Raw genomic sequence first — 26690 nt, 5'->3', positions numbered from 1 at the left:
GATGAGACTTTTTTGTACTGAATTTAATTTAATAGAAAATGCATCTATTGAAAAATCAGAATTTGGTGAGGGAAACATGAGACTTGCTTTTTTTTTTTTTTTTTTTCCAGCAAGTGTCTTTTGCTGTGCATTGTTCCTTATTTTATCAGTCGCAGAACTGAAAAATGTGGCTCTCAAGCAGGAGTGCAGCATTATGGAAAAGTAAAACTGTAAAACTGTAAAAGTAAAACTGTAAAAAATCCATTTTTAATGGGAAATGGCAAATCAAAACATGTCGTCCCTTCCTTTTTGAAATCTTAGGAATTTCTCATCTTAAAAATAATTCAAAATTTTTGTAACAAAATAAATGAGGACAAAATAAATGTTAAATACCAGATTTTATACTAGATTGAAAGTAATGATAAAGAATGTGTTTATGGTGTATTGACTTCTAGTATCTGTTCCATTTTGGAAAAACAACAAAAAAAAAAAAAGTAATGTTTGGAAAGCTTTACTTCAGGTATACTATAAAGCAGCACCACAGCCAACATTATACAGTTCATTTACAAATCAGAACAAGCCCAAGAGAATGCAACACCCACCATAAATGTTCTCCACATTACAACAGTCAAGGAAACGGTAAACGTAGATAGAAGCATCATAACTCACAGTTTCATATCTTTAAAATGCAGTACCAACTCTATGTACTATAACAAAAGAGAAGACACCATAAGCAGAGGTTCCTAACAACGTTCCTTAGCTAGGTAAGGAAGTCTGAAGTTGTGAAGCTGACTGAGCATAGTATCCATGTTCAATGTCTGATTTTAAATAATCACAAAAACTATGGCTTTATGTAGATCCTTTAGGTCTGAAAATTTATCTCAAAGCAACTTATGAAGTTATGACCAATCAGAACCAATATAATGCAGAAGCTATTTGAGCAAATGAAGTCTTAGTGGGAACAGGAGAAATATATAAAGAGTGAGATTTATGCAATTCTAAGCAGCCTATCAAGCTAACCTATTAATCTATATCTGTGTTATGTTCTTAACTTACTAATTTTTTTCCCTCCACAATGCTCATTGTTTTAACATCTGGATGTAGCATAAAAACATATAACTGTACAAGGTAACAGAGAAAAGGGCAGAGCTCAGAAAAGGGTAGAGCACAAATTTACTATTTCTGCTACTACAGAAAAGCAAAATCCCTGCCATAATAAAATCTTTATACTGTACTGCTAACATTAACATAGATGAAACCAAGTACTTGCATTTCTTCCAGATAACTAAAGCTGCTTAGTGGAGAAAAAGTGTTGCAGATGAAGGGTGTCTCCCAAAACTCTCCTTTTGTCATGACTGCATTAAGAGCAACTAAGACAAGATACTCCTTATAGGCTGAAACATTGTGTCAAGCTTTAGGGCTTTTTCAGCTGTTTTGCTTTGCTGAATCGATGTAAACAAGACCCATCTCCTATTCAGGTATTGCAGGGTTTCTCCTGTAAGAGATGAAAAATAAAAGGCACTTTTATTAATTGCTGAAAGAAGTCACAATATCTGAAATCAGATACACAGAGAGCATAGACCTTAGCAGAACAAGGCCCTAATTAGGCCCATGTAAGATCCTCAAGGAAAAGAACCAGATTGTCACTAAGGCACTGTTTGAGATAATAATTTACTCAAAAACAGAGATAATGGATTTATGTTAAAGAAAAGATTAATCTATAAGCAGTTCAGAGAGAATTTCTTTATGCAGAGGCTTACTGAATAATGGAACAAATTGTCAAAGGCAGTGATAGAAGCAAGTGTGAATTATTCTGACACATTTCTGGAGGAGAAAATGGGAGAGTACATTTGTGAGATAGATTTCCAAGATGATAAATGGTGATATATGAATTGATTTAATTTCAAGCTGGGAAGGCTAAGGCTGGGAGAAACTGCATTAAAAAGTCTCAGGGTTAGTTATGAGAGATCTTAATGGACCATGTGTTCCTCTTGTTTCCCTTAAAAGTTCCTTTGTGCTATTGTAAGGCAAAGTTTTTTGTAATTGATTATGAAATGGACTAGCTAGTGAGAGGGGAACCAACTACTTCTTGGTGAAGACATGAAAGATTAAAGGATCACAAAACATTCAGTTGCTTTGCTTTGTACAGGCTCTTTCTACAGAAATAGCTTTGTAAGTATGATGTGAGAACTTCATGGATATAGACAGAGAAAAGCATGCATTAAAAAAAAAAATCACCATGAACACTAGGCAGGCAAAGCACTAAACAGTTCTCTAAAATCTAATACGGGTAGCCCTGTGGTCATAATGTCAGTTCCGTCGGAGCCATTACCACCATCACTAATAGGTTTGCACGTGTTCTTAACATTGTAAGATGTTGTACATAAAATGCCCTAGCATGTTGCATTTCAAATTATTACTATTCAAAAGAGAACAGCTTTATATTTAAAGCTAAAACAGAAGAACTATGGGTTAATCACTTTCATACACAGATTGATGAAGGAGCAGAAAACAGGGTATTAATTTGGCTCCTTTCATCTAAAAGTCTAATAATAATAATGCAAAGTTTCACTTGAAGAAAATAAAACCTGAACACTTTGCTTAGAAGTAAATCAAAATTTGATACACACGTGACTGAAAGTAACTGTCTTCCTTCCCAGTCCCCAAATCAAAATAATGCTTACTAACAAAAGTTCTGCTACACCTGAAATTGCACATTAAAGAACACATGTTATACATGTATCGTGTTAAGCCACGGAAGAAAATTCTGTCATAAACATCTTGTTCAACTATTGTTGTTTATTCTTAAAATAGTTATGCTGGTGTTGATTTTTTCCTTAGGTTATTTTTGGCATATAGTTCCCATCACTGGGAGAACGTACGTTAGCACAGATGTGTTGCTGCTGCAACTTCTGTGAAACCAAATATGACTGTGTCCCAGAGGATTACCTAAAATCTAATGAAGTCTGAATGGGAGAATTCATGGTTGTGCAGTTCTTGCCTGAATCATTCTTCTGTTGAATTTATATAAAATCCAGGGTGTCCAAATTTCTCACAGGGAAATTAAGATTATGACTCTGTTGAGGGCTGGGTTCATTTGCTGGTTCTTGTATCAGGTTTACTACAATGTCATGAATTGCTTTCAGGTGGGGAAATCAGATTTGAAACCAATCTGTACCCATTAAGAAATAAAACTATTTGTTAAATTTACCAACATTCAATTGGTAGAGTCCAGAAAGTGATCTAATCTTCCAAATTATTATGGCAGTTTCCCTTACCTAATCACAAGGAATGTGCAACAAAAATATAAAAATGAACCAGTGGATCCCAGGCTAGAAAAGCAGCAGATTGCTCAAGCTTCTGCTTGAACTGTTTTGAGAACTATCTTCAGTGACAGAGATGGGAAGGATGGGCTTCAGGACTTCTGTATGGTTTTGTGAGCTGAGTTAGGTCTGATGAGGCAGGCTTACAAGATAGGGGTTAGCTGAGGAGGAAAATTAAATAAAATTCTAATTATATTTTTTGGTATTTCATCTACATATATTCCACTAATCAAAATGTATATTTTTTAGTGGAACAAAGACTGTTGTCCTAACCCTTTTCTCAAAATAGGTGCAATTGGATCACCTGACACTTGTGAGGTATTCTGGTCTCCTGAGGTTGGTGAACCCACTACTCTGCCATGCAAAGGCAAATTTCTAGAGACTGTCTAACCCAACAGATCGTCAAATGTCCAAGAGTCAGTTGGATAATCAACTAATAAAGTGAAACTACTCAATAAAAGATTAATAAAATTAAATATTGTGGGGAGGAATCTTGATTCAATTACCTCAATGCATCAAAATTATACATGTGTTCATTCTTCACCAGCACTAAATATGTGGAATACCTTCTACTTTTTCCTCTCCATTTGTCAACAAAACAAATGAAAAACTTGTTTCTCCTCTAACCACAAACATTCCTAAGGAGACTCCTGGGTGAACTGAGTCAAACGTGGATTATCCCTAAGGTCTGGCCTGGTGGCATGAACACCAAGGAAGAAGGAAAGAAAAACAGAATGGGGCTGTCCTTCCCCAAGCCCCTTCACACAGGTTTTTGCTCTCTTTGTGGGATAGATTTCCATATCCCAGTGAAACCCATTATCTAGTCATTATTTATCATATCAAACATCCTTTTTTAATTTCTACTTCAATAGATTCTTTTTTTGTTTGTTTGTTTGTTTTGTTTTTGTTTTTTTTTTTGTTCCGTGCTCTCCACCCCTCCCCTCTGTTTTGATTAAGTTACACAACCTTTAGGGAAAAGGAAGTTGTTTACAATTTGTAATTATGGTACTAAAAAAGAAATCAAACCATAAATTCATTGCAGAGTGTTTGATCCAGTATATTGTTAGAAACATAATTAAGCACTGAAAGCATTTGAAACAACACTCCTCAACTTAGTCATTAGACATCCAGAAAAATACAAGAACACAGCTTTTCAAGGTTAATGTATTGATATTTGCTTTCCATTTTGGTATTTGAAGAGTTAATTTGGTGGATCATTTTGTTTACTACTATAATGGAAAACAGAAATTATCACCACTTTGTAATCTCAAAATACTGTATTTGTTTAAGGGTTGTGGATAGAGCAACATGTTGAGTTTCACTGAAGCTTCTAATTTTGCAGCTCCCATCTTCAGATTTTCAAAGGGCCTTCACACCCAAGAAAGACAAGTGAAACAAAACATGCAGGCTGGGATCACGCACTAGTGAGCTACCTACCTAAATAGGGTTTAAAGTACAGCAGCACCATTTTTAATGTGTTTCTCTAGCTCAATTCACACTCTGGTATTTTTACTAATTTGTTTTTATTCTCATTTATTCTGTCATAGAATCACAAAATAGTTTGGGTTGGAAGGAACCTTAAAGATCATCTAGTTCCAACCCCCATGGCATGAGCAGGGGCACCTTCTTTTAGACCAGGTTGCTCAAAGTCACATCCAACCTGATCTTGAACACTTCCGTGGATGGGGCATCCACAGCTTCTCTGAGCACCATGTTCTAGTGTCTCACCCCCTTCATGATGAAAAGTTTTTCTTTATATCTAATCTAAGTTTACTCTCAGTTTAAACCCCTTACCCATTGTCCTATCACTACATGCCCTGGTGAAAAGTCCCTCTCCATCTTTCTTGTAGGTCCCTTAGGTACTGAAAGACTGCAGTAAGTTTTCCTGGAGCCTTTTCTTCTCCAAGCTGAACAGCCTCAAGTCTCTTAGCCTGTCTTTATAAAAGAGGTGGTCCAGCCCTCTGATCGTCTTTGTGGCCTACTCTGAACCCTCCCCAACAGGTCCATATCCCTCCTATATTGAGGGCTCCAGAACTGAACATGGTACTCCAGGTAATATCTCACAATCCTGGAGCAGAGGGGTAGAATCACTTCCTTCGAACGGTTGGTCATGTTCTTCTTGATGCAGCCCAGGATATAGTTGCCTTTCTGGCCTGCAAGTGCACACTGCTTGGTCATGTTTGGTTTCTTATCAACCAACAACTCCAAGTCCTTCTCCTCAGGGCTTCTCTGAGTCCATTTTCTGCCTAGATTGTATTTGTGCTTCCAATTGCCCTGACCCATGTGCAAATATCATGAGGTGCAAACAGGCTCACCTCTCAAGCTTGTAAAGGTCTCTCTCTGGATGGCATCCCTTCCTTCTAGAGTATCAACCACACCACTCAGCTTGGTGTCACATGAAAAGCTGCTGAGGGTGCTCTCGATCCCACTGTCTATGTTTGCCCACAAACATGTTAACCATCACCAGTCCTAATACCAGCCCCTGTGTTCTGGTCTTGGTCTGGTCTGGTCTGCACTTGGACTTTGAGCTGTTGACCACAACTCTCTGAGTGCAATTATCCAACCAATTCCTCATCCACTGAGTGATCCATCCAAGAAATCTATGTGTCTTCATTTTAGAGACAATGGTATTGTGCAGGACAGTGTCAAATGTTTTGCACAAGTCCAGGTAGATGACATCAGTTGCTCTTCCCTAATCCACCAATGCTGTAACCCTGCTGTAGAAACCCAACAAATTTGTCAGGTATGATTTCCCTTTGTGAACCCATGTTGGCTGTAACAAATCACCTCCTAATTTTCCATATACCTTAGCATAGTTTCCAGGAGGATCTGTTTCATAATCTTGCCAGGCACAGAGATGAGGCTGACTGGTATGCAGTTGCCTGGGTCTCCCTTTTTTGCTTTTTTAAAAACTGGGATTATGTTTCTCCTTTTCCAGTCAGCAGGAACTTCACCAAACTGCCACAGCTTCTCAAATAGCATAGACAGTAGCTTAGCAATTTCATCCACCTGTTCCCTCAGGACCTGTGGATGCATCTCATCAGGTTCCATGGTCTTGTGCAAGTCCATGTTCCTTAGATGGTCTCGAACCTGATCTCCTGCAGTGGACAGTTCATTCTCCCAGTCCCTGCTTTTGCCTTCTGCAACTTGGGCAGTGTGGCTAGAGCACTTGTCCATGAAGACTGAGGCAAAAAAGTCATCGAGTACCTCAGCCTTCTCCATATCCTGGCTAAACAGGTCTCCCATTTCCTTCTGGAGCAGGCCCACATTTTCTTTAGTCTTTCTTTCATCACCAATGTAGCTATAAAAGCTTTTCTTGTTGCCCTTGATGTCCCTGGCCAGATTTAATTCTGTCAGGGCTTTAGCGTTCCAAACCTGATCCCTGGCTGCTTGGACAATTTCTCTGTATTCCTCCCAGGCTACCTGTCCTTGCCTTCACCCTCTGTAGGCTTCCTTTTTGTGTTTGAGTTTGTCCAGGAATTCCTTGTTCATCCATGCAGGCCTCCTGATGTTTTGGCCTGACTTCCTCTTTGTTGGGATGCAATGCTCCTGAGCCTGGAGGAGGTGATTCTTGAATTTAATGAGATTTCTTAGGCCCCTCTTCCTCCAGGCCTTTATCCCATGGTACTCTAACAATCAGATCCCTGAGAAGGCCAAAGTCTGCTCTCCAGGGTACTGAGCTTGCTGTGCACCCTCCTCACTGCCCTAACAATCTCGAACTCCATCATTTCATGGCCACTGCAGCCAAGGCTGCCCTTGAGCTGCATATTCCCCACCAGCCCCTCTTTGATGGTGAGAAAAAGGTCCAGTATATCATCTCTCCTTGTTGGCTTCTCTATCACTTGGAGAATGAAGTTGTCATCAATGCATTGCAGGAACACCCTCGATTGCTTTTGCCCTGTTGTGATGTCCCTGTAACAGATATAAGGGTGGATGAAGTCCCCCATGAGGACGAGGGCTTGGGAATGTGAGGCAGTTCCAGTTTGTATATAGGGGGCCTCATCTGCTTGGTCTTCCTGACCAGGTGACCTGTAACAGATCCCCACTATAATGTCACCTGTCCCTGTCCTCCATTTACTTCTGACCCATAAGCTCTAGATGAGCTCCTCATCCATCCCCAGACAGATGTCCATGCACTCCGTCTGGTCCCTGACATAGAGGGCAACACCTCCTCCTTGTGTCTCCTGCCTGTCCTTCCTAAAGAGCTTGTATCTTTCCACTCCAACACCCCAGCCATAGGACCCATCCCACCACATCTCCAGGCGTGCTCAGATCTCTAGCTCTTCTTGTTTGTTCCCCATGTTGCATGTGTTTTCATAGAGGTATTTTGCTTTATTTTGGTTTGAATTCAGACTATATACAGGCCTCTTAACAAGCCCCAGTCGTTCAGAAGGATTGTTTTCTGCTCTTTTACGTTCTTGCTTCTGACCTTACTTCCCTCAGTTTATTCACATCACAGTAGTAGTTCTTTATGGAAGATGGTCTCAATGCACATAAGGAAAGTGTCTTAGTGCATTAATCAATATCCCCTAGATATGAGTAGGTTTAATTTGTAATTCTTATGTTTGTCAATGCATAATGCTGTCAAAGTGTACTGAGGAGGCTGGAAAATGTCTGCAGTTTTCCAGGTCCAGTGCAATGCTGAAGAACTGGAATAGGAGAAAGGTTTTGCACAGTGTTTGCACACAAAAGCCAGGCTAAATCCTTTAAACATGGAATAAGATCTAGAGCAGGTTTCCTGGTTCCCAGATACCATTGCAAAGTGTGAGGTTTTTTTTTTCCTTCTGTGTTACTTATCCTCTATAAGCCCCAAGTCTCATGATGTTTTCGAGGCAATGGAAGTTCATCTGTGTTGATCCATTGTTTCAAGAAGACCATAGCCATAACCCAGTGTCTTTGTGACTGGCGTTACATGCAGGCTTCACTGCAGAAGAGCAGATTGCTTTGGGTTGTTCAGTCTGGGTCTGCCCTGCACACATGGCAGGTCTCTCCTACTGCTGGAATTGCCCATCCTTTCAGGAGTGCCTCCATAGCATAGAGTTCAGCACAGAATTTATCAGGAATTTTCAAATCTTTGAAACCTGAATTATAAAAGTAGAGAAGGGAAGGGAAACTAGAAAAATGAAAAGGCTATAAACAAATTTTCTTTCTTTGGTTGTGAAATGTATTATGCCAGCTTCCTTAACAGCATTCTTGATAACAGTATTTTCTCACAATGTAATGGGTTGACTCTGCCTGGACACAAGGTGCCCACCAAAGCCACTCTATCACTTCTCTCCTCAGCTGGAGATAAAATATAACAAAAGGCTCATGGGTTAAGATCACTAAGGACAGGAAGATCACTAAGCCATTACTTTCACAGGCAAAACAGACTCAGCTTGGGGAAGTTAGTTTATTACCAATATAGTCAGAGTAGGATAATGAGAAACTATGAACTAAATCTTAAAAACACCTTCCTTCCTCCCTCTGTTCTTCCCAGGCTTAGCTTTACTCTCAATTTTCTCTACCTCCTCACCTCCAGCAGCACAGGGGAATGGGACTTGTGGTCAGGTCATCACATATTGTCACAGCTGCTTCTTCCTCTTCACTCTCTTCCCCTGCTCCAGTGTGAGTCCTTCCCATAGACTGCAGTTCTTCACAACTGCTCCATCCTGGGTCCCCCATGGGATCACAAGTCCTGCCAGCAAACCTGCTGCAGCCTGGGCTTCCCACGGGCATCCACCTGCTCTGGCATGGGGTCCTCCACAGGCTGGAGGTGGATCTCTGCCTCACCATGGACCTTCATGGGCTGCAGAGGACAGCCAGCGTCATCATGGTCTGCACCATGGCCTGCTGGGGATTCTCTGTTCTGGCACCTGAAGCACCTCCAGCCCTCCTTCCTCACTGACCTTGGTGTCTGCAGAGTTGCTTCTCTCACATTTTCTCACTCATGTTTCTCTGGCTGCAGCTGCTGTAGCACATCAGTTCTTTTTCCCTTCTTAAATATGTTTTCACAGAGGCACTACCACCATCACTGGTAGTAGCCTTTGCCAGCAGAGGGTCCACTTAGAGCCAGCTGGCATTGGCTTTATTGGAGCTTAGAGGTTCTAGAGATAAGAGCCTAGCTGACTATCATACGTTTCTTACTCATTTCAATTTCAGTTCATCTCAAAATTTTCTTTATATTGAGAGGATTAGAAAACTGACTGGGCTTCTGCTCATTAAGTATACGAAAGTAAAGTGATTTGTGAATTTTGCCTTCTATAAACCACCTAAACTTTAGTGATATGCTAAGCTCAGCATAACTAGTAATCTTCAAAATGCAGATGCATCTTACCTTTCTCAGAATGCTTTGTTTCAGTGCGTCACAGATAAAGACGCTGTAAAAGCCCAAACTGTAGGTAAAATTCAGTTGCAAGGCAAGTTTGCCTCCAATATAAGTACACTAATGATCATCTCATGCGTTTAGGTAATGATTCAAGTGTTCCATTGGGATTTTATACAAACATATGGTTGAATGGCCTTCTACTTGTTCAGCAAACTGATGAGAAGTGCTCCTGGTTTTTATTAAATACAAGCAGATATTATACAACAAAGGCAGAAGTTAATTTACCTTCTCCCTCCTACATAGGCCTCACAAGAAAACAGGAAAACAGCAAATGCCTCCAAGCTCTCCTGTCTGTTAAACAGAAAAGCTGGGGTCTAAACATCCTGACACCTCAGTAAGACACAAAGAGGGGTCTAAACCAATTAGCAGAAACCTCCAGCTGGTGCCTTTACTAATTCTAGTCCAGACTCTGGCTGTCTGTACTGGAAGTAACAGAGAAAATCCCACAAGCCTGCTACATGCCTTCGGCAGGAGAGAGCCATAACCAGCGGACTTACCGAATCGTGTGTACATTTTGATGACCCATTGCAATAGCTGACCATTGAGGCTGAAATATATATGTCTTGCCCTCCACCCTTCCTAAGACCCAGGTGTCAATGAAGTTAGTTTTCTTTCCCATTGTTTCTGCCTCCAGCTCTACAAGCAAGTTTAATAACAACTTGAGCAAAAGCATGACTCCTAGCTCTTCCTGAGCTATGATCTATACATGTCAAACAATTCCAGTTGATTCGGGGAATGATTAATAAGATGATGAAGAAGGAGTTTCCTTGTCTTTTTTAAAAGATATTTCTTACAGATTAAGTGAACTTGGTATATCATTTGTCTCACAGAAACCCTAAAGCTATGAAATTTGGCAAAAAGACTATTTTCTATTTTTTACTTAATTTACTTAATTTCTTTCAGAAATGGATCAAAGTGCAGGTACTCCTGTTATTGTAACAAGGTGATGTGTACTGTGTGCTATCCTTATTATACATCATGGAGTTGAGCTGAATGAAAAATAATATCCAAATGAAAATTAAGTTTTACATAGCACCCAAAACTTAGAAAAGCTATTCTGGCCCTTTTAGTCTTTTTTATTTTGTTTGCTCTCATTTATAGCTTGTGCATTATTCATGCTGATCTTTCAACCAGAAAACTTCTGCTACCAAACTTGTAAATAAAACACGAACTATATGCAGTGAGGAACATTTTTGACCAATGATTTTTAGCCGAAGAAGTTTGCAAGAGGCTCAAATATGGTCAATACAAAACTGCTCTGCTGACGTAGTTTCCTGTATGAGGACTGTGGGCAGGCCTTGCAAATTGTGGTCTACCTATCACTGCCATTGCATCTGTCACAACTGAATTATCCTAAAAAACACTGCAGATTTTCTAAATAAACAACACTCAAAGCTATCTTCTAGCTGAGCTCATTACTTTTCCCAACACGTTTTTTTCTCTGTTTTTGACTTGTATGCTCTTACCTCTGTAAGTCAGTTCCCTCATTTGCTACTTAAACTCCATTATAATGTGTCAAATCTTATGTAATACAACAGAGGGAGGAGCAGGGGAGCTAAGAGGGAGGGATTAGGAGGACAGAATAATGTGCGAATGGCATGTAAATAGTAGGAAGTATGGGGCTTTTTCCAGTAGTTTCTATGAGAGAACTGTAGCTTCTGAGAGTCTTTGCTTTAGTTATTAATGTATTAGGAGTACCTGTTCTTTATTTCTATAATCAGAAATAGATTTGTGAGATGATGTACATCTGAAGAAGTACTTGCAGGACTTTGTGTACTTATTTTCTAGACAAGTTTTGCCATTTAATTAAAAGGTGCCATTAACATAATTCAAGCAGGGAATCTGTTTTGATCTTTTAAGCAGATGTATATGATTCAGAATGTTTTTCAGAAACATAATGCTTTCTTTTTCATTAGATTGTAATACTAAGAATTACACAGGTCTAAATCTAAGCTGCATAAAGAATTACATTAGATCCTTAGTTTTCTGTTTTCCTTGAAGTCTTTGTTGCCAAAAACATTTTAAGGTGTTTGCAATGAGAGGGATACTAGACCTTCAACTACACTTGATGTTTTCAAGTTTCATGGTTTTGAACAGGGGTACAATCTCCAAAAACATTCCTCTAAGCTTTCATTAAGGCACCTCCACCAACAAATGGCTACTGTCTTAAACAAAATCAGGTCTGATTTTCAGATGCTTCATGTTTTACCCAGGTCCAGTATTTTAGAGAGGAAAGAACGTAACATGTAAAGTAAGTGTTTCACCCTGCAGAGAGGTAAATAATTAATGAAAAGGAATGCAGCGTATAGCTCTGTGTCTTAAAAATGTGTAAGATCCTAAAGTGACTGATTTCATTGGATAAATTAAACTAAATGTCATGCTTCTAAGAAGATATGGCAGGACTGGGCAATGTGCAGAACACATGTTCCACAGTAATAACCAGGAAAGGAAAGATTCTCAGAAGATGTCGCTAGATTTCAGGAGGTGTGTAATATTTTTCTACCCTATAATACTTATTCTGAACTATATTGGTGAAAACAATCCTTTTTTTTTTTTTTCCTTTCTTCTTTTAGCTTACATATCCATTGCTATTGAATTTACAGCACCGCTGGTTTAAAGTGCATTAAGTTGTCCAGTGTGTTTAGCTCAAAATTTCATTATGTTTGAGCAGCTTAACTGATAGCAGGCTTGTAACACTTTATGAAACAGGTTTTAATAATGCTTTCATGTTTCTGGTTTATGATGCCATTAAAGTCATCTTTTGTCATATTATTAATAGAGATATTCTCAAAATAGCCCCAGAAGCAATTTAGTATAGCTTTTAATGGCAGCATAAATTCCTGAATTTCTAAACTTATTTCAAATGTTAACAGTGTTGTTTGCATTTCCAAGTATATGTTTCATGTTATTATGGAATACAAATCCCTTAGGCTAACAAAAACGTCCATTGTCCAGAAGTCAGGGGAAATTCAGTAATACTTTAGGCACGTGATTCTGGGGCATAATTCACTGAGCACGAAAATTATGTATTTGATGATAGTGTTGTAGATCAAGTAGATACCTATATGAAAAAGCTTAGACTTTCAAAATTTTTAGCACCTAACAGCTCTCTTGAGGCTATTTGCATCAGGTCATGTAGCCTAAACTTGGAGCGAAATGTCCCAGTAAACATGATACTTTTATCCTGGTTTGTAATTAGTTATAAGGAAAATTAAAAGGCCTTATACCATAGAATTAAAAATTATTCCATGTTGCTTTATCCTGACAAGCCTATGGAAAGGCCAGTTACTGTACCTGATATTTGTCTCTTTCCTATTAATGGGATTTATGTACAGTATCAATATCCTGTCTTTTTTGCTAGACTTAAATCAGAAGGTTGATGAAGTGTCATGCAGAACAAGGCAATCTCATGATTACAGAAAAAATAGATTTTGAACAGAGTGTACCTCGTATTGTCAAAGCTGTTTGCTACACAGGTTTCTTGAAAAAATAAATCCTCCCATAGAATGAAAACAGGCTAGATAGCTAAATTGTCCTGGTTTGTGGGAAGAAACACACAAGTTACAGAGCTGTGTAAATTACCAAGTGCAGCTGTACAAGGCACTATACTCATTAAATACCAAGGGGCCACCATGAACCAAATTCTGCCCTTAGTCTGCTTCAGCTGCAAGTGATGGGAATTCTGGCCTCAATCCAACAAACTGTTGAAGATCATGCATAATTTTGACATCGTGAGTAACTCCGCTGATTTCAGTGACCTTCTGAACTGAACTCTTGGTGCATACCATAGAAAATGAAAAATGCTAGCAAAGTAGTCTCCACTAGATAGCCATTCCTTGAAAAAAATCTGGCATTTTTTAAGCAAATTGTCAAAAAACCTTCAATTGAGAAACAAGAACATGCATAAACTGGCTACACTTTCACCAGTAGAAAGTAGTACTTTCAATCAGTGGAGCTTCCTTAATTTTGCATATGTCAGGACCTGTTCTAATAAACTAATAAAGAGAAAAAATGGTCTTCCCCATGAGAAAAAAGCACATCTTCCACTTCTCCCTGTAGACTCAACACATTCTGTTCTAGTTTAAGCTGAGAATTTAAATCACTTGTTCTAAAAAATGCCTGTTTTTAAGAGCTAAAATATCTTAGGATTATAATGGTATGGTAAAATAAACTGTAACATTATGAGGCTACGAAGTAACTTTTATGAGGAAAAATCTATACTTTGTGCTTCTCTAGGCTGTGATTCCAGTCCTGAAGAAACAGATGTTTTCATCAGCACAACAATAGAAATGTAGAATTATAATTGCTTTAATTAAATGTCACTTGTTAAAAAAAAATAATAGGATAAAAAGAAGATCATATTATACCAAAGGTGGAAAAATACTTTTAGTCTTTTCTTTTTCTATGTGCGTTCTGACAATTAAACTGTATCATGTAGCCCTGGAAAAGATTTAAACTGCTCTCAAAAAACTATATCTAACTTGAAAGTTACAGATTCAGCATAGCTTTCTAAGTGACATCTACAATGTAATTTAGATTAAGATGCTTGCCCCGTATTGAATGTGAAACTATTAAATAACCAGAGAGTACCATGTCCTGGATCTCGCTATTCTCACGTTATATTGAATAATTCAATATTCCATAAATACTGTGTTTTTAACAACATTTAGAGCTTGTCTATATTCTTGCTCCTATAACAGTTTAATTGTTCCAAAGAACAGCTGAATTATTCCAAAGTTATCCAAGATTTATACTTAAAAAAAAAAAAAGTCAGACAAATACATTTTCATCTTTATTTCAAATTTAAAAGTTTTCAGTGAACAGATGATTGTAATAAAATCCAGCAAACTGCTGAATGGTCGATATTTCAAAAAGTATTCAGTACCTCCTTTTACAGAACCATCTTGATCAAGGGAAATCTTTACATGAACTGAGTAGTTCTCTTTAGAGTCACTGATGAATCAGAAGACAATCCTCATTTATTTTAAGCATCTTTTACAGCTTGTATAACACCACACAAATGATGAAACCTCTACAGGACAAGATAATAAATTATAAAAGTTATATATGCTGTATGTTATGAATTCTTTTTACCCTTTTTTCTTATACAACAGAGGCCTGTGTTATATTGGTTTCTCTGAGTTTGACAAATAGAACTTTATGATGAAGACTTGCCAGCTAATTTGTGTCATGACAGGAATGCACAAAGGCTCAAAGGAAAAAAATGTAATGACATTTCCAGCCATTTTGTATGTGAAATAGAATACTCGTGGTATCAGACTTGTGATGGAAGAATGTCCTCTTCAGAAAAGATACATTGTCACAGCAGGTTCCAATTACCTTACTGATATTTAACAAAACCATAGGTGAAGGAAATGCAATAATCTCTATGTACCTGGGCTCTGGTAAATACTACAACATGAACAGGGGAATGATCCCCTAGGCTAGAGAAAGGGATCAGATTTTATACTCTGAGTAAAAGCTTTCTGGTAGTTCAGACTGGAAAGATTGTACCAATAGAGTTAATCAAAACCAAATTCTGGAACTGATCTTGCTGGGTTTTTTAATAGACAAAAAAATTAGGCATATCCTGATACATACGAAGAACTGAATGACCTTGAGGGCCATAATTATACAAATATATATATGTATATATATATACACACATATCTATATATATCTATATATATAGATAGATAGATAGATAGATAGATAGATAGATAGATAGATAGATAGATAAAACTAAGCACTACTATTATAAGTTGTATGCCTATCATAGGGGAATAACAAAGCAAACGAAAGAGAAAAGTATAGCTGACATTAACAAGATTTTACAATAATTCACTGAAATAATGAAGGTGTGAAAGTTGAATGTGATCAGAAAAGATGCATCTTGCAGTATATTCCCAGCAGAAAAAAGACTTTGTAATAATACTGCAGAGACTATAGTAGGCATCTTTGGAGTACCTGTTGTGCAAGTTGGAGAAAAATCCAAACATCAACAGAGACCAAGAGATGACTGAGGGATTCCTGCAAAGAAGACTAAAAGAATCAAGCTGTGTTACCCTAGAAAGTGAAGACTATGAAATATACAGGCACACTATTAATTAGTTTATTGCACATGAAGGGAAATCAAATATTTTAGACAATGAATTTTCTAGGAAAAAATATGTATTTTTTGCTGTTGATGTCACAAAGGTGGGCAATTAGCAGGATCCAGACATCAAGAGGAATTCTAAAAGAACTCTCCAACATAAGTGTTAGGATTTAAAAAAATAATAATAATAATAATAATAATAATAAAACACATACAAACCAAAACCAAACACAAACAAACAAACAAAAAACCAAAAAAAGTTGATACAGAGCATAGCAATCTTACGGGCAAGAGCACACATCTGCTAGCAACTAAAGTGAAGACCCATTGTTTCTCTGACCTTGGAGAGGGTTTCGGGAGAATTTCTTTTCTGATACAGTCTTGAAAAGAAAGTTTGCTATAGAAAAAAAATAAATCAACAGTCTAAAGGACTTGCAGATAAGGAGGGCCAAGATATATATTGTTACGTGTTTCTGCCCATCTATTTCAAAATCACAACTATTTTGTAGGCAAATTACACAAAAATTATGAGAATGCTTGAAGATGCTGAAATTATAAAATCATATATGCATAGTCCTTAAGCATGTTTATGCACATTGTTTCACTTAAATTGGGAGCAGAGTACTTTTGTTACGTCCGAGCATGGTATGCACTCTGCAACCTGTGAAATGAGTGTGCGATGTTCCATGATAGAGACTGTGTTTCCTAATGTATGTTGTGTCATGCGTACATTCAAGGCATTGATTAATCATTAAGGATATCATGTGAAGCTCCGCGAGGTTATTTGAAACATTTTGATTTCAGATTAATTCTTAAAAATTGATTCATTTGAATACAGGAAATAATTTTTATGAATATGGAAGACAATTTTCATTAAATATTGTGCTGTGATGTGAGGTCATTAAAGTGAATCTTAGAAACTCAAATCCTAGAGCTAGCACTGGGATGTTACATATATTTGTTCCAGCCCATAAAACTGGGTTAAAAAGAGTTGTTATTTGTTGGATCTTGTTACTCATTCAATATTTTTTAGTTTTCCTCAAGTGAAAAAAAAAAGTGCCCTCTGACTTCTCTGAGGAAGTTTCATTTTATTCACAGAAAATTAATTCAACTAAACCAAGGTGCAGACAGGGAGAAAACTTAGTGCTTATGGAGACCTCTGTAAACACATCTTGGGAACTCCACATGTGTTATGCAATCTTTTTCAATTGCCATGTTCAAACTGGAAGAGTTACTCTGCCTTCTTATTCCTATTATGCTATTATTTGAATAAATTATCCAATTTAGGTTTAAGATTTTTTGACATGAGAGTGAAAATGAATAAACACGGAATGTGATATAATGCATTAGAAAAAAAGCTACTTCTGTATTCTGTAGTAATAGATGCCTGTAGGTTCATTCTTTTATTTTGATAGAGAAAAATAATGAAAATGGTAATAGCAAGGTGAGAATAGCAAAGAAATAGAATAAATCAAAATGCTGCTGCTTTGCTGATATTCTCTGACTTGTTTCCTCTCTAATTTTTCCTGTATCCTCTACAGAGGCTATTCACTGAACTTACAACCAAAATAATCAATATTTTTTTCTGAAATATGAAGGATCTAAGAAAGCAGCCATGAATTTATTTCGCAAACCCCTTTGCTGTCCGAACACTGTTCAAGTGATCTAGACTTAGAGGTCATCCTCTTCACGATGCCAGGAGAAGTGGAGTCATGGTCAGCATACTGATGGGCAATGGAGGGGATGGGAACTTGCAAAAGCTGAAGTCAGACTATAAAATGAAGACTAAGTGATCCATAGATATGTAAATGAACACTGGCTTCAGTGTAGCTTCACCATTTTGTGCCAGATGAGATTGGCACAAATCTTAGAGGAAATGACTTAATTAAAGATGGGATGGGTAGGGGGAGAGGAAAACATTACTGTCCAATGCTAATGTTAGAATCTGAACATTTTGTCAGAATTCTCCTGTGGTATAAAAGTCAAAGTGTGAAGCAAGCAACAGTGGTCAAACTGAATTCAGGTATGCTTGATGCATTTTTGTTCTTCATGATGTAATGAGCAATTTCAAATCTGCACAGCTTCCACTTTCTGCTTAAATGAAGTCCTGTTCCATTTGCCAGTCTTTGATGAACAAGGTGATGTCTGGCATAGAAGGTTAAAGTTAAGCATCTGCCTTGACCCATTTATTTCCATACAAGATAACCTCAGATTGGATTTTGAAGTCAAACAATGAAAGCAAGAGATGAATGGCAGTGGTACATGCCTTGTGTTTGCAGTCCTTCCTTAATCTACTGCCCTGTGGCAGCTATGGCTTGGTGGATCTATAAACAGCAAAAACAATTGGCTTTCATATCAAATTGTTTGATTGTACTTCCCCTCACTGGACACCGAATTCTCACTATTCTTTATTAGTCAGAGTAAAGGAGAGAGAGAGTAGAAAAATCCGTGGCGAAGACAACTCGTGAAACAATGGCACAATTAAATTTCAGTCATCTTCTAGTTTTGCTGCTGCTATGTTATTCACGGTATTCAGACCCACTTAAAAATATTCAGCCTGCAGCTTCCTCTGGAAATAATGGTCCTCAGACCCAGAGTGAAGCTATTGAGTGGAGCTGAGGCGTGGAAAGCAGCTGACCCTGGAGAGAAGCTCTTGTACCCAGGAGCAGCTGTGTTGCAGCAGAGGTGAAGGGTGAGTGGGAGTCAAGGCAGGGAGGCCCATGCTCAAATGCTAAGATTGTTACTCAGCTTTAACCCAAGCACCTCAGATCAGAGGGTATCACCACTGCATGTCATCTATGAACTGTGTAAATACACCCAGGGTGTGTTTCATTTTGATTTATAGGGAAAACTATTTGTTTCAGTTAATTAGAAACCTCTTCCCAAAATATTAACATTATAGTTGCTACTAATCCCTTTTATTATGTACAGAGAGACAATATGTGTGTGCTCCATTCAAAATCGAATGAGCTGATGCATCTCTTCACTGGGGAACTTGTGCTCTAGTTGAAATACAAAGTATTTCAGACATGGGCAGTACATGGTGTGCTAGTACAAGGTGTTTGGAGGTAAAGTAGGAACTGGTCTGTTCTCCTTGTTCTAGCTCTGATAGATGTTCTCAGTGTACTTTCTGATTTCCTCATTAGTGTTGAAAGAGTGTCAAAGCAAAGAAGGATCTGTAGGTCCTCTTTTTCGTTAGAGGCATAAGAAGTAGCTGAGGTGAAGGGATGACAAGAGGTACTGCTGCATCTGCTTATAGAAAACAGCACTGACACATGCTATGACACTATGCAAATTTTTCTCAGTAAAGCTATACGGTTTAAATGCATGCCAACTTTCTAATTGCAATAGTTCAATGAATGGTTTCAAAGATGGGCTCAGAACATGGAGGACACTCTAGATTTGGTATTACAACTTGTGAGATCTCATTAAATTAGAAAGAGATGTCTATGTTAAGACAGAAGTTTGTGGCAAGTGTATGCAGCATTTGAATACAAGCATGTACCTGGTTCTCTTATAATTTTCAAAAATTACTTCTCTCACACAGCCTTAGCCCATTCTCTTGATAAAATATTGGCGCTTGAGGAGGGCACTTTTTTTTTTTTTTTAAACAATTAAATTGGGGCTTATGCATGGGAAAATATAGCACATCTTCCACAGACTTTGTTTTATTCATGGGTATTCAAAATGCCTAGCAAAGAATAACCTTCACTAAAGACAACACTAATGTTATGGCTAATATTAGGCTAGAGTTTTTGGTTATATCTCCCTCCAAAGTGTACTTGTAATGAAAAAGGATGACAGTGATGTGACACTGCGGAGATTCTGACATTCATGATTTTTAACTGTTAAAATCATATTATATATATTAGCTCTGCTCCTTCTATCACACTAAAGGAAAACAAAATATGCCAGAGAAGGCACTGGTAGATTCTTTCCTTTACATTTTCAAAAAAATATATATTTTTTTCCTCTTAGAAGAGACATATGTAGGATATGTAAGCCTCTGTACAAATGTACTTTCAATTGAGTCTCGATAGAGTTTGTATTTATTTGTGAATGAATCCTCATGGGGAAAAGAACAGTTCAGTAGACCAGATCTACTCTATTTATAAAGAAAAAAAAAAATAAAAAGAAAACAAAACAAAAATAAACAAAACAAGTTAAACAAGTTGCAGTTATACAACGTATATTTTTGGCTAAAACTGTGTGAGGTGAGAATGCTGCTTCAATTACAGGCAGTAAAAAATAACTTGGTGAAATCGCACAGGAAGTCCTTATTCAACATTTTGCTTTACTCTTTCAATTTCTTTGAGTAAATCTGACGTTATAAGCATAACTGACTCTCTGAGGACCTCTTAAATAATTTAAAGATGCTGAGCCTCATATTCTGCAGGCAAAAGATGCTGACATTATTTTAAATTAGGTTTTTATACTTAAAATATATTGAAGTGCATTTTGGGGAAATGAAGTTTTGCTACCTGTGCTTTTTCTGAGAAATACAATGTGTATAACAATATAGACACAGTGGGTAGAATAATGTCCACATGTATTGTTTGTATCTTTTGAAAAGCATTGTTAAGCACAATACTCTCTTTGTCAAAGATTAACTTGAAATATCTCTGTTACCTTCTGGAAATGTACTAGGTCTGGGACTTTTTTTTTGCAAGCAGTTGTACCAAATAAAAGACAAGCCATGTTTAAATCTATTTTTCTGAATAAATAAAAATATGTACCACATAAAATCATACACTGACACTTCTGAAAGACGCTGTGACTTCAGTGAAAGTCTGATTTGGCTTTTTCTGCTAATACGTTGAGCACAGTACTCTCACTGGTTTTTATGCTTCTAACTCTCCATACTTTAAGTTATTTGTCACAAGCAGCTGGCCTCTGTCTTACTCTCCCACGTTGTTCTCAGATGTCCTTCAAGTCACAATACAAGTGAGAACATGAAAAGGAGAGACTCATGGACAAATAAAACTCATCTGTAAAATATGGAGAGCGTTGTGTGGAAGAGTTGGTGTTTGTATGGCTTTTTTGTCAAGTTTATTTTAGTCGTCTTACAGCTGTTGCATAATACTAGTTTAATGAGCAGAACCCCAATAAACCCCTACTAATTCCTCTGAAACAGAACAAAAGTAGAAGTGCCTCCAAATTGTTCTGACTCTGCTGCTTGCTAAAACCTAATGCATGTTGGGATTGGGCATTTCCCAGTAAGCTTATTGATCATGTCTGATAGTGCAGACATGATCAATGATGCCAAGAGTTGTACATCTCCGTATCAAATGCCATTGCCTTATCTGTGAAGTCCTAGAGATGAAAGCAGGCTACAAAAGCAGCATCCTATGTTTCCTCTTACGTTTTGAGATGAGCTCAAAATAAGTGGCTTTTAAGATCATAGTAAATCAGATTTTTGTATTTGCCATCTGATTTTGGAGCTGTTGAAGTATACTTGCTCAACGTGTTTGAGCATTGTTCTGAAACCTAGACAACTAAAATTCTTTTCTTTCTTTGTAAAGTGGTAAAACTCTCCTGTATTCAGTGCCTGATTAGCCAAGACATAGGCAATACAGGTCTAGTTTCCACATTAAAGACAGTGGTCTTCTCAAGACAAAAGGGGAACTCATTGTTCAACTAAACTAATGTGTTATTTTATGAACTACTGTAATTAATGTGCAGTTTGGCCACAGGGCTTTGGGAAGTGAAACTCAGTAGCAAAGACACCTTCTGGGCAGTTAGGTCCCTCTGTACCTCTGTGTGGCACCTTACCAACAGTATTCCAGTTGCCCTCACTGATGGCCACACTCAGTGCTGGGTGTGGATAGCAGGAAATGCGAGATGGATATGAGAGAGAAGGAGGTAGAGGACAACATCGCTTCAGAGGCTTTGATAATACCCTATCCCTATTTCATCTTTTTAGTCAGTTTACTTGTACATTTCAGTGAAAACCAAGACCATTTTTCTCAAGGATGTCGAGCATTCACAACCAAATTACTCAGAGCACTTCCCTGTTAATGAAGTTGGCAGACAAGGTAATAGGACAGTTTTTCCTCTTTGTTCTTCAAGTGGGACACTCCAAGAAAAAAGGCACTTCATTTTTTTTCTGGCTTTAATGGTGATGGCAGCAAGTTCACAGAAAATATGATATGAACTCTCATACTGACCAATGGCTTTGTGTTCAGTCAGTTCTAGATGGCATTAATGACTGTTGTCACTTATTAGTGAGTTTGAAAAAGAGAATTACTTTCATCATAGCAACAATTATGCCATGCTTGCTCCATGCTGGCTACACTTGGACTAAACAGGTTAAAGAAGCCCTGGGATTGAAGGCTGTACAATCAGTGACCTGTAAACTGAAGCTTTCTGAAGCCATCCAAAAGGGACTTCCACTCTGGTAAGAGCAGTAAAGCTGCAATAATGTCTTGGATGGAACTCAATTTTTTGGTGTGTGGGCTAATACCTCATACACATGAACACACACAAGCATGCACACACACATAAAAAAAAAATCATTTTCAGAGGTAGCCATTCATCTTGGATACACCATCTGGCAAACTGGAATGGAAAGCAATCAGCACTCCTGTATAAGACTCTGACCTTATGATGGAGACCATCAAATCAAGAGGCTATGCTGAAAATTTGTCTGAAAGTCTTGGAAGTCCAGGCAGAAACAGCAACAAAGAAATTATTGGATTCTTTTGTCATTTATTAAAGTCAGTATTAGAGATGGGAGTAAAATAAGTGTTGTTGCCCTAGGCATGCTTTCAGTGTACTTATATTTTGTTATTGTGATTCGGTTCATTGAGCTGGTTTGCTTTTAATGGTTCACTAGGCTTTGGCTGCTGTAGAAATTATGGTAATTTCTTTTTATGTAGTAGTGTCCTACACTGGAGCATATGTTGGTGCTTTTAGAATACCAAATTAGGTAAATATCAATAATGAAAAAAGTTTTCTCAACTGAGACTACTTGCTGGACTACAAAATCCCAGCATAGATAAATGGCAGATTCCAGTGCGGGAGGACAAAATATATTGTTTATTGAGGAATTTATAGTCTGGTTTGGATATGTGGTGTTTCAGATACCTTGATTTGGGATTTAAATGATCCCTAAACTTGAGAGGATTGTTTGAACTGGAATCAAAATGCAGAGAAAATGTTATTTGGAGACATGAAGACCATGATGTTTCAAAGCCAGTCTATGCTCACTGAAGTTCCTCTTAGGGTTAAGCAGACCCAGTGTGTTAAGCATCACTCCTGTCTTCAAAAATGGCAACAAGGGGGATCCAGAGAACTACAGGTTGGTCAGGCTCACCTCGATCCCTAGGAAAGTGACCTAACAGCTGCTCCTGGAAACCACTTCCAATCTCTTGAAAGACATGGACATGATCATGGGTAGACAGTATAGATACACAAAGGGAAAAGCATGCCTCACCAACTTGATAATCCCATGAAATTACTCGTTTGCTTGTATGAATGGAGAGCAGCTGATATTGCCTTCTTTGACTTCAGCAAGGTTTTTGACATCGTCTCTCAGAAGATCCTTGCAGAGAAGGTGGTAACGAATAGGCTGGATGAGCAGACACCTACTTTAGTTGAAAACTAGCTGAATGGTCAGGCCCAGAGGGTGGTGATCAGTGGTATAACGTCCAGCTGGAAGTCAGTAAATAAGAGGTCAATATTGGATTCTATCCTGTCCAACATCTTCACTAATGCTCTGGATGATGCAGCAGAGTGTACTCTCAGCAAGTTTGCTGTTAACACAAAACTGTGAGGAACACCTCATGCACTGGAGGGTTGTGCTACCATTCAGAGAAACCTCAACACGATGGAGAAGTGGGATGACAGTTCAAAAGTGAAGCTCAATGGAAGTTCAAAAAAATGAAGTGCAAAGTCCTGCACCTGAGGAAAAATAACCCTGTGCACTAGTATATGCTGAGGGCAAACTGACTGGAAAGCAGATTCATAGAAGAAGGTCTGGGTGTCGTATTGGACAGTAAGTGGGACATGAGCCAACAATGTCCTCTTGTAGGAAAAAAAGTAGATGCTATCGTGGGCTGCACTAGGAGTGTTGCCAGCAGGTCGAGGGAGGGGATCCTTCCTCTCTCCTCAGCACTGGTGAGGCCACACCTGAAGTACTGTGTCTAGTTCTGGGCTCCTCAGTACACACAAGATATGAACATACTGGAAAATATCCAGGTAAGGACCATAAAGATGATTAAGGGACTAAAACATCTCTCCTATGAGGAAAGGCTGTGAGATCTGAGACTGTTCGCTGTGGAAAAGAGAATGCATAGGGGAGATCTCATCAAAGTGTACAAATACACGAAGGGAGAGTGTAAAGCACATGTAGCCAGGCCCTCATCAGTGATGCCCAGTGATAGGACCAGAGGTAATGTCCACAAACTGAAGCAGAAGAGGTTCCCTCTGAACATAAGGAAACACTTTGTCACTGTGAGGATGTCACTGTATTGGCACAGGTTGCCCAGGTTTATTGTGGATTCTTCATTCCTGGAGGTATTCAAAAGCCCAGGACATGGTCCTGGGGAATCAGATCTAGTTTTCTCTGCTTGAGCAGGAGGGTTGGGCCAGATGACCTCCAGAGATCCCTTCCAATCTCAGCCATTCTGTAATTCTGTCTCTGGGTGCTCAGATGTTGAGGTTAGTTGTGAGGTTCACAACGCAGTGGAAACACCAATCAATGAGGTGTCACGGTGTGCTGTCAGCATGAAGCAGTGACTTCTTCAAGCATAGCCTGCCTTGAAGGGCAGGAATGGGCAAGACAATACCTTGAGACCCTGTCTAGCTCTGTAATCTATGGTTTTAGTTCAGATAAGTCTGGAAGACTTCTTTCACGCTTCCAAGTGATGGAAATTTTAACCCCCAGAAATATTGGTTGGGTTTTGTTTGTTTGTTTGTTTTTTCTTCATTGATAGCATTGAAAATCTCAAGCAATCAAGCATCACCTTATTTAGGTGAACTTCTGGTGATACTGAGCTTGTGGGATGACACACAGAATTCCACTCATCTTGCAGCTCTGTCCCATTTCTCGTTGTACTCTAGCCAATACAATAGTGTTAGCCTCATCTGATTAATAGTGTTAAACAAATTTACTTTTTTTTTTTTTCTTACAGTGATCATCATGAATTTTCTGCTTTACAACAAGTCGAAGTAAGACAAGTTTTCAGATCAATTTGTTGTTTAACATTGTATATTGTGAGGAGGTTTTGTTTGATTTTGGCCTTGCAAATGTTTGACTGTTTGTTTGTTATTTATCATCAATGTAAGCAAAAAAGCTTTTGCTTTTCTTACCTTAAGTAGTGTTCTGCTTCCATTTGATCCTTAAATTGCAATGGAATCTGTAGAAATTTTTAATACCGTTTCAAGTGTTTCTTGTTTCCAGCTCCTACTTGCAGACATCACAAGACCAATTTTCCTTATAGAATTCAGAATTTAGAGTCTTTGCTGAACTTTACAATTTGCACCTATCAAGCAGAATTCATATTGAGTAAAGATTAATCTTAAGGGAAAAAAATAATAGATATCAGCAACATAAACAGTTTAGCAAAACTTAGGGGACTTACATTTTGTTTAAGTTCTGGATATTCAGTTGTCCAAACCTGTTGCTCATGATCATTGCTTCCTTAAGAGTAATGAATTAAGTCTGAATAAACCATTAAGTTCTGGACCGAAGTGTTTCCTGAAATTTTGTAGAGACAAAGGAAAAATCACATAAGCACTTTGTAAGACTGATTTGTCTTTCCTAGGTCCATTTATACTTCTAGGCTCCAGTTTTCATAACATACGCTTTTCTGTGCAGGGGTTAATGAAAGGTGCAAGATCAACTGCCTGAAGAGAGACAACTTATATGTCCTCCCTGCAGAAGACAGTAGCATATTTTTAACCTGCCATAAGTATCGAAATGCATTTCCTCTTAAATTAGTATGGTTGCTAATATTGTTGACTCCGGCCAATGTGCTTCAAAATATTTATGAGTAATTTGGCCTTAATAAATAAAACGGTAGGTTAGCAAAAGTAATTTCTAATAAATCCAACTTCAAAACAAGCTTTTTCAAGGACTACATCAAAAATGTGTCTACGAATATGTGACACAGATATTATTGAATATTATTGTATTGCTATTGCACCAAAACACATTTCTTACCTTAATGGAGTATAGTTGTCCCAAGCAGAAGGTTATAGTGAGTCAGTTTTCTTAATCTGAAGATCCCCAAAAAACATAAAAGAATATTGGAAAAAAATGGAATTAAATTCATGCCTACTTTTGGTATCTTTTGCCTTTTTCCAGCCTGCTTCACTGCTATCCCTAGAACTCTGTCATATGGGTTTGGATGGCATAATTGCTGCCCTTGTGCCATATGAAGCCTTTCATTTTATAAAAGAGAAACTACAAACGGGAGGTTACGTTCTTTTGTTTTGACTTTAGAAGTAAAAGTTTAAAACAGTGCAATAGGCAGCAGAAATGAGTTTTGAAGTGGCAATGGTGTTGACACTAGATCTTCAGAGATGGTCTTGAAAGATTCTCAAAAATGAAATGCATTTAGAAGTTAAACCTGTCTATCTCTTTCTTCTTTCTTTCAAGTTTTGCTTTTGTTTTAAAGATTTTGTGTTCATTAATTAAATGTTTTATGCACTGGTACATCCTTTCTGCTCAAACAGGAGTGAATTTCAATGACTGGTACACCACAATCATGTAAATTTACTGCTTTTCATATTCATAAACTCTACACCTAACATATCCAACTTCACAGCTTCACTAAGACACCTCAAGGGTGTACAACTGAAATAGGAGACAGAGTCAGCAACTACTTTACATGAGGTTTTTTTTAAGACTTGGAAAAGTTTCAAAAATTTTAGGAGTGCAAATTATTTCTGCTAAGGGCAGAAACAAAGTTTGTAGAGT

The 26690-nt window shown here is 37.9% G+C and overlaps 1 long non-coding RNA gene across 2 annotated transcripts; it reads right to left on the bottom strand.

Moving 5' to 3' along the window:
• Positions 1-504: 504 nt before the first annotated feature.
• LOC139826513 (uncharacterized) lies at positions 505-25990 on the bottom strand. Of its 2 annotated transcripts, none has more exons than XR_011736621.1 (4): positions 25932-25990; positions 25351-25466; positions 25079-25251; positions 505-1474 (listed from the first exon to the last, which is right to left on the bottom strand). It is a non-coding gene; the product is annotated as an uncharacterized lncRNA (long non-coding RNA). The 2 variants fall into 2 exon arrangements; XR_011736622.1 differs by lacking the exon at positions 505-1474 and adding an exon at positions 23254-23419.
• Between the last annotated feature and the right edge of the window lie 700 nt (positions 25991-26690).

Source organism: Patagioenas fasciata, chromosome Z (genome assembly GCF_037038585.1).
Source record: "Patagioenas fasciata isolate bPatFas1 chromosome Z, bPatFas1.hap1, whole genome shotgun sequence".
Classification (NCBI taxonomy): domain Eukaryota; kingdom Metazoa; phylum Chordata; class Aves; order Columbiformes; family Columbidae; genus Patagioenas; species Patagioenas fasciata.
Note: the sequence above shows the minus strand (reverse complement) of the source record. Positions and strands in the feature narration are given on the sequence as shown.